This window comes from Priapulus caudatus, unplaced genomic scaffold (genome assembly GCF_000485595.1).
Source record: "Priapulus caudatus unplaced genomic scaffold, Priapulus_caudatus-5.0.1 Scaffold15, whole genome shotgun sequence".
In the NCBI taxonomy this organism is placed as follows: domain Eukaryota; kingdom Metazoa; phylum Priapulida; class Priapulimorpha; order Priapulimorphida; family Priapulidae; genus Priapulus; species Priapulus caudatus.
Genome location: NW_014577076.1, coordinates 1239095 through 1246934, shown reverse-complemented (window position 1 = coordinate 1246934; position 7840 = coordinate 1239095). Strand labels below are relative to the sequence as shown.

At 48.6% G+C, this 7840-nt stretch overlaps 1 long non-coding RNA gene across 1 annotated transcript in view; it reads left to right on the top strand.

Moving 5' to 3' along the window:
• The window catches only part of LOC106809853, a 45098-nt gene extending 38984 nt beyond the window's left edge, over window positions 1-6114 (top strand). Inside the window, exon 3 of the long non-coding RNA XR_001393916.1 lies at window positions 5828-6114. This is a non-coding gene — a long non-coding RNA (uncharacterized LOC106809853). The remainder of the gene's footprint in view (window positions 1-5827) is intronic.
• Window positions 6115-7840: the final 1726 nt, after the last annotated feature.

The following is a 7840-nucleotide window of genomic DNA, read 5'->3' as shown; positions in this document are numbered from 1 at the left end:
GTTATAGACGGTGCATCCTAGCTGATGACTTACACGCACGTTATAGACGGTGCATCCTAGCTGATGACTTACACGCACGCTATAGGCGGTGCATCCCAGCTGATCATTTACACGCACGTTGTGGGCGGTGCAGGCCAGCCCAGTTACGCGCATGCGTGGGCGCTAATAATATCGAGCAGAAATGATACTGGAATTAGATTTCGTTAATATTATAATAATCAAGGCCACTCGTGAAATACGCGTATATATTAATCCCCCGCGCGCGTGCATGCGTGCGCTCGACGCACGCGGTGCGATTCCGTATATATGGCACGTAATCCGATTTGCACAAGTTTCCAAGTATATTATTGATTTCAATTTATTGTGGTTTTAATTAAATATGCCTTCACCGGTGAATTAATTTCCGCGCGCGTCTTTCGCTGAATACAATGCGACGCACGCGCGACGCGCTCCGAGCTTGCACGTGCCCCGCATGGCTTCACTTGGGCGGAAGGTATTAGGCTGTCCTGTTTGGGCGCAACCGAGCAAAAGCCACCGTGTCGCGAGACCGATAATTACAGGTGCGCAGGCAGGCAGCATGGCTATACAATTTTCTACAATTATTCGTTCGGAATTGAGATGCAATACATTGCATTCGCGCGATCCACCCGGTAACGTATATATGCTGACTCGTGGACGACGCCCGAAAAAAAACTAAGAACATGCAACTCGGCATTGTTGTTGCGGACGGCGTTTTTTGTTTAGATTGTATCGGAAACAGGGTGATGGAGGCGGGAAGGGGACGTCGTTTATCCAGCAGGAATGATTTATATGTTAAATATTGATCAAGATATTCATAAATCATAGAGTAAGGGGAGAAGAAATGGAGGGTGGGATGTGAATGAACGGAAGGACACATATATAGAGAGAGGGAACCTGAGAGGGAGAGAGAGCGCGAAAGAGAAGGGAGACAGATGTGGAGAGTGAAGGATAGAGAGAGTGGAAGGGGTGAGTGGGGAAGGGAGATGAAGGGAACATCGAGGGAGAGCTGTGCAAGTTTCTATAGGCCGCGACAGGAGGAGGAAGTTATACTGCAGCTACATTGATCTGCCGTGTAAACAGAGTGACCAAAGCCTGACCCGTCGACCGTTAGAGGCGACCGCTTTGTGCAAGAATTTCAAAAGGCTGGCTGGCGGGCTTCATCCGTCCGTTGAAGCGATGGGTATTCTCGAGGAGTTTAAAGCCCCCCCCCCCATATTCGCCGTCTTTTAATAGAGTTTCAATAATTAATGGAACGTAAAGAATAAACGGATTTGCTTTCTGTTGCAATAAGAATTGATGACTCTCCTGGTTGACCGAGCTGTTCAGCATTCACTCGCTCCACCGATATCAAGCCACTTGTGCATGCGTGTGTACATGCGTGCGCGTGGCGTGTGTGCGTGCGTGCGCGTGGCGTGTGTACATGCGTGCGCGTGGCGTGCGTGGGCGTGGTGTGTGTGCATGCGTGCGCGTGGCGTGTGTGCGTGCGTGCGCGTGGCGTGTGTGCATGCGTGCGCGTGGCGTGTGTGCGTGCGTGCGCGTGGCATGTGTGCGTGCGTGCGCGTGGCGTGTGTGCGTGCGTGCGCGTTGTGTGTGTGCGTGCGTGCGCGTTGTGTGAGTCCTGTAACAACAGCCTCTCCCGTGATTAGATAGTGGCAGGGTAATCGGTGCGCAGAGGAAGCTGTACACTCGTTTATCGCGTTGTTACCGTAAGACTAATTGGATCATGTCTTGCTAGCCGTTCTTAATATTCTTTGAATCGTCATTGTGTTCTCTGTTCATAGGGAAACAGCATCAGGTGCTTGCGGCACATGATGGCTTATTCAGGACCCAATTAGAGCACGTAATATCATGAGCTCATATAACGTTGAGAGTGCTAATATAATATATCCGTCTCTCTCGCTCTTTCTCTCTCTGCCCCCCCCCCACACACGCATACACACACTCTTTCTCCTGTCTCTCTGTCTCTCTCTCTCTCTCTCTCTCTCTCTCTTTCTTTCTTTCTCTATCTCTCTCTCTTTCGCTTTCTCTTCTCTCTATCTAGGTACTTCTCTCTAGTTCTATATTATGCATTTCATATTAATATTAATATGGAATTGCATTCGTATTATGTTTACTCTCATGTCTGTCCTGTTCATTTACATGTCGTTCATTATAGCTGTGCGCACGTGCTAACGTGCGGGGAAAGACAAACAATACAGGCATGTCACTGCGCAAATACATGGTACTTAGAAAACTATTAAACCTCCTGAATGTTCGAGCGTAACGAAGTGTCTCTCGGGAGCTACCTCGTTGCCACGCAAGAAGCCATCTCTGCTCTATCAACATGCATATATATATGCGCGCTACCGCTATAGCTGCCTTGCCGCACTGCTTGTCGCTGCGTGCGTATAGCGATCTACCTCCGGCAGCTATCTCGGTGCCATTGCAAGCTTGCTGCGCTGTATCTACTACCTACACACACGCGTGATACAACCAGGAGTAAGATAATATAGGAGGAGTATGACACTCCAAAACACGAGAAATTCAACATGTGCTTGCCTAATTTGACCGATGATATATTACGTGCAACTCGATAAAAATTACATCTAAATTAGCGTTGGACATCCACCTCACACTCAAACTTTACTTTGTTTCCATGCCTCTTCTTTTTATGGAGATATAGCTTTGAACGTCACACATGGTTCATAGCGTTTTACTAGGCTGGGGCTTAGCTTCCCTGAGGTTTCAAACATTTGCTATCTCTGTGAGGAATGGTCTCTTGTCTGTTTAAAGAATGCCACCTGTTGGCGGCAAGAGTAAGATAATATAGGATATTATATAATATAGGATAATATAGTATATGTGTGTATATATATATAGTGTGTATATATGTGTGTGTATAATCCACCTCACACTCAAACTTTACTTTGTTTCCCTGCCTCTTCTTTTTATGGAGATATAGCTTTGAACGTCACACATGGTTCATAGCGTTTTACTATGCTGGGGGCTCAGCTTCCCTGACGTTTCAAACAGTTGCTATCTCTGTGAGGAATGGTCTCTTGTGTGTTTAAAGAATGCCACCTGTTGGCGGCAGGAGTAAGATAATATAGGATAAATATTATATCCTATATTATATCATACACACTATATATATTATCCTATATATATATATACACACATATAATACTATATATATATATACACACATATATATACTATACACGTATATATTCCAAAACACGAGAAATTCAACATTTGCTTGCCTAATTTTACCGATGATATATTACGCGCAACTCGATAAAAATTACATCTAAATTAGCGTTGGCCTGTCATACTCCTCCTATATTATCTTACTCCTGATACAACTACAGCCGCGTGCGTGGCTAGCTACTACTCGCTGCTACTTACACGCGCCGCGTGGCGAATGCGTGGCGTTAAATTTAATTAGGGAGCCGGGTAATTGCGACGTGGATCCGCTCTTTGCCCAAATGTCAGGCGCACAGGTCGGTGCGAGACTCGCGCATGCATGCAGGCGGGCGCTAAGCCGGCCATAATCTGACAGAGGTGACAGCTCCCTGCGTGGGCAGCTCCCCGCGCCCGCGCGCGAGTCTTAATGTATTCCTTCTATCAATATTGATGGATGACTGCGATGGCGTTATTTAAGCTTGATTTGGGTCGCAATGATCGATGGCGGGGGAGGAGAGACGCCGGCATACACCATTCTTCTGCCCCAGACAACTGCATTACGACACCCGCGTGTGACCTGGCGCCCGCAAATCGCAAATCAGCAGGCGTATTTTTAATATCGGCGCTCGAATGTAGTCAAAAAGGGCTGTAGTTCTGAAGCTACGATCGTCCGTGCATGATTTAAACGATAGGCCCGGTTCTTGTACCGGTACACCCGCTCGCCGCTACATGTCTGCCAAAACAATTGCGTGTGAGTCTATTGAACAAGGCTTCGAGACGATTCTAATGCAGAAACGTGAGGACGTTCTTACCTAGGTTCTACACGTGGTGTAGAAATAAGACCAGCGCCCATGAATCCTTGATTCACATTGTATGAATCCTCATCCATATTGGACACACACGCATGTCCGGTGGTCTCAGTGGAAGTAGCCGTATTCTCCCGTCTCGGTGGTATGTGCCTGCGTGCGTCCGTGCCTGCGTGCGAGAGAAAGAGAGAAAGAGCGTGTAGCCACTTGATTGTTCTGCGTTTCGGGTTTCATGCTCCAATTGAATCTTTTTCTTGTCCACGTTTAGATTCGTGAGTCACGCCATAGCGATTCATAAGCCGTGCATGTAAATCAATGAAAATCAATTTTGAACCAAATCCCTTTGAGCCATTCAGTAACGGTTTGTTGCCCCAACCGCTCATGCGGCAGGCTCGTCTTGGGATGGTCCGTCTGCTGCTCGGACCTCGACTTTGAAAATACCCTTCTCCCTCTAGTCCCTCTCTATCACCTCTCCAAACTCGTGATGCTATGTGTCTACCCCTCTTAACCTATGCCTCTGCGTTCCGTTGCATAACATGAACCCCGTACCATATAACCCAGGCCCCATACACACGCCCTTCCGCACACCACGTGTTCCTATCCACCCTCACCCCACGCGCACACACACAACCTACCAAACGCCACGTGTTCTCATCCCCATGGAGGCAGCTGCCCCCACCACCGCACACACCCTGGCATACACCACGTGTTCTTGCCTATGCTCCGCACACATCTTACCGCACACCACGTACTATTACCCTCAATGCTACCCTCTAACCCTGTCTCACACCCATGTTCCTCTCAATCCCTGCTATATGTACACCCCGTCACCCGCGCACAGCTCTTCATATGCACGTGCAGCACCTCCACATAGCTCATGTATCCGCACCGTGCAGGATATACAGCTCGTATATCGTGTAGCGTGCCCTGTCCGCCCCCCTTTTCCCGTGTTACGCACCCCGTCGCCACCCTAATACTCATCGCGAGCATTCAGGATGACCCCGCGAGCTCTGCACACACAAAAACTAGACAGCGTCATCTCTTATTGATGGCGCCCAATATTCACGCGTAGGACAGCGGTGAGTAGTAGGCCCGACCCGCTCCTTTGTTACGCCTGTCAAGAGCCGAAGAAATAGATATCGACTCAAGTGCGTTTAGGCGAGAATGGGGCGCCGGAGTGGAAATATCCAAAATGTGAAACGTTCCGCTAAAGCCATGCGGCAGCAGCGTGCGCACGTGTCGCCGGCGTCGGCCTGTTGCCGTCCGCGTCTATTTCTTCTGCGCGCGCGAACTTCGCAGAATAATCGGAAAACATATCATGTTTTTGGATGAAATGGGGGGGGGGCATCGGTGTAATCCGCCTGGCGAGTATTACATAGGTGTGGTACAAATCTGTGCGATGGAAGCGACGTTTATCTGCGGGGTGTGTGCAGAAAGGCTGCACCGCGCACACATGCGAAATGCAAAGTCCGGCTGATGTGAGAAGTTCACGGTGCAAACTATGCGCGGTTTGGGTATGAGGTAAAGTTTGATGGAACAAATACTAGGCCCTACATGGAAATTTGGGATACATGTCATCGGATATACCCGAAAATATTACCATGTGTTGTGCATTGATTTTATTCGTTATACAGGTAATAAATCACGCATAGATCTACATAATATGAAGTGGATTTGTTTGTGTCTATCCATTGCACACACGAGCTCATCAAGTCTATCTGTCTGTAGGTTTTATCCCCACATGTGTCTGCCCGTGTGATTGATCCTGGTGTCTATGCAACTCGTGTATTTCACCTATTTGTGTATATAATCCGGTGTCTATCTGTCTGTTTCAGAGGCAAACTGCGGACGCGGCATGTGAGCGACGATAACAATCAGTCGCAGGACGACGGTGACACCCCGCAGCAGCAGCAGCAGCAGCAGCAGCAGGCTGGCTTCATGAATCCGTGGGTCGACAAGGCGCCAACAAACAATTGCACTCAGGCCGTCGTCAGCGCGGATGTAGATTTGGGGAAGGAGGACAGTGTTGAAAGGGACCGGATCGCCATGTCACAGCTGCAGGGAACGATCCAGCCGGAGACCGGTGACAAGGAGAAAACTACGATGTCGCTGTTAAAAGGTAGGGAGGTGGGCGCCGTGCGAGCGGTATAAGCGAGGCCGTGTTATATAATCAATTTTTTATGCAGCATTAGACCTTTAAGCCAGCTTTTAGCCTTTGTACCATACTGCGGTCGGTGAATAGCGATGACGTCCGATATGCTAAACAAAGATGAGAAGCACGCGTTTCGAAATCGAACGCCGAAAAATAAAGCGGCGCAATCTAGTTTGACCCAGTCTTTGTCGACGAAACTAACCTCTCGAAATATTCATTCTCTATTGTCTAACGCCACGTTGTTTGTTGCGTTGATAAGTGCAGTACATTTTTGAAGTGCTGTATATATAGAGCAGCCCTAAATAATTCCTGCGTGGCTGACCCGCTTAAAAATGTGGGATAATAATTCATTTTTTCTACTAGTTTAAATTAGTTAATTTGGGTTAATTAATACGTGTATTACTATTATCAGGAGTTAATAAAGACATATTTTTGTCTTTATTAACTCCTGCTATTATGTGTGCAGGAATCATCACACTCACAGAAATGTTTCTATTGTAGGTTGTGTTACCGCGAATAAAAATACATTTGGTGGGTGACTTGAGTGCTTAATTTCGTGGTTCTCCAAAAAGTGAACTGTTTTCCCTGACCATCTCGCTATAGAGACTCCTGAATATCCTCGCGTGCGAACCTGATTTTCGCTGCATGATTTAATTCTATTGGCACGGCACCATGCAATTGCTTTTATACAAGACATGTCAGTAATGTTTGAGTAGGTGCACAGTCTAAAAGCTAAACAGTACAGTTTGAACAACTACTGTTGTGTTTTGTTTGAGGAACGTGTCAGTGTTTGTTTTTGACACTATTTTGGCACAGCCATGGGAACCTTCCTTGTGTTCCTCCTCCTCGACACTCCCCCTCCTCCTTCCTATCCTCCGCTCTATTGCGACATCGAAAATTCTGTGGCCATCTCTCGAAACCAGGGCAGTTTAATAACTTGGCCGCGTTAGCAAGTACTTGGGGAGCCTCTTTGACACGTAGTGTGGCGGGTTTCCGCACCCAGCGGACATACGCCTTGCTCTGCCTTCCTTGCTGAGTGTCTATGGTGTATAAACAAACCTGGGAGCGAGCGCGAGAGCTTGATAAATCGTTCATAGGCCATACCACGGTTCGCGTGCTCACCACTGACAGGCACGGAAGTTGTTGCGTGCAGGGGTTCTCACCGTCGCCCCCTCTCCGGTATCGAAAAAGCGCAGCCGCTGCATACTTTTTATTGAGCTATTGACGTTGCCGCTGGAGCCACCACCGCTGACTTCTGCATTCGAACCGCCACCGCCGTCTCGCCCTTCCCCTTCTCCCTGAGCCACACCCGTCCACTTCTCCTCCAGTCTCCGTCTCCTTTTTCTCCTTCCCCTACTACCCTCGAGTCACCGCGCTATCTATTATCTATCGTGTGACAGCGCGGCGGCGGTGACACGCACGTGGGACTTGGGCGACGCTTCAACTTGCGAATGCACGATTTGTGCATCATTTAAAAGCGCTCGCGTCGGAAGGCGGTTGTCCGGCGTGAATAATTCAGCGGCCAGTCGCGCCGCGCGGCGTCCGCTGCTGCGGCTGTTGCTGTTGCTGCTGCTAGCGGTGGCTGCTGCTGCTGCTAGGTGGTTGCTGCTGTTGCTGCTAGCGAAGGCTTCTGCTGCTGCTGCTGCTGCTAGGTGGTTGCTGCTGTTGCTGCTAGCGAAGGCTTCTGCTGCTGCTG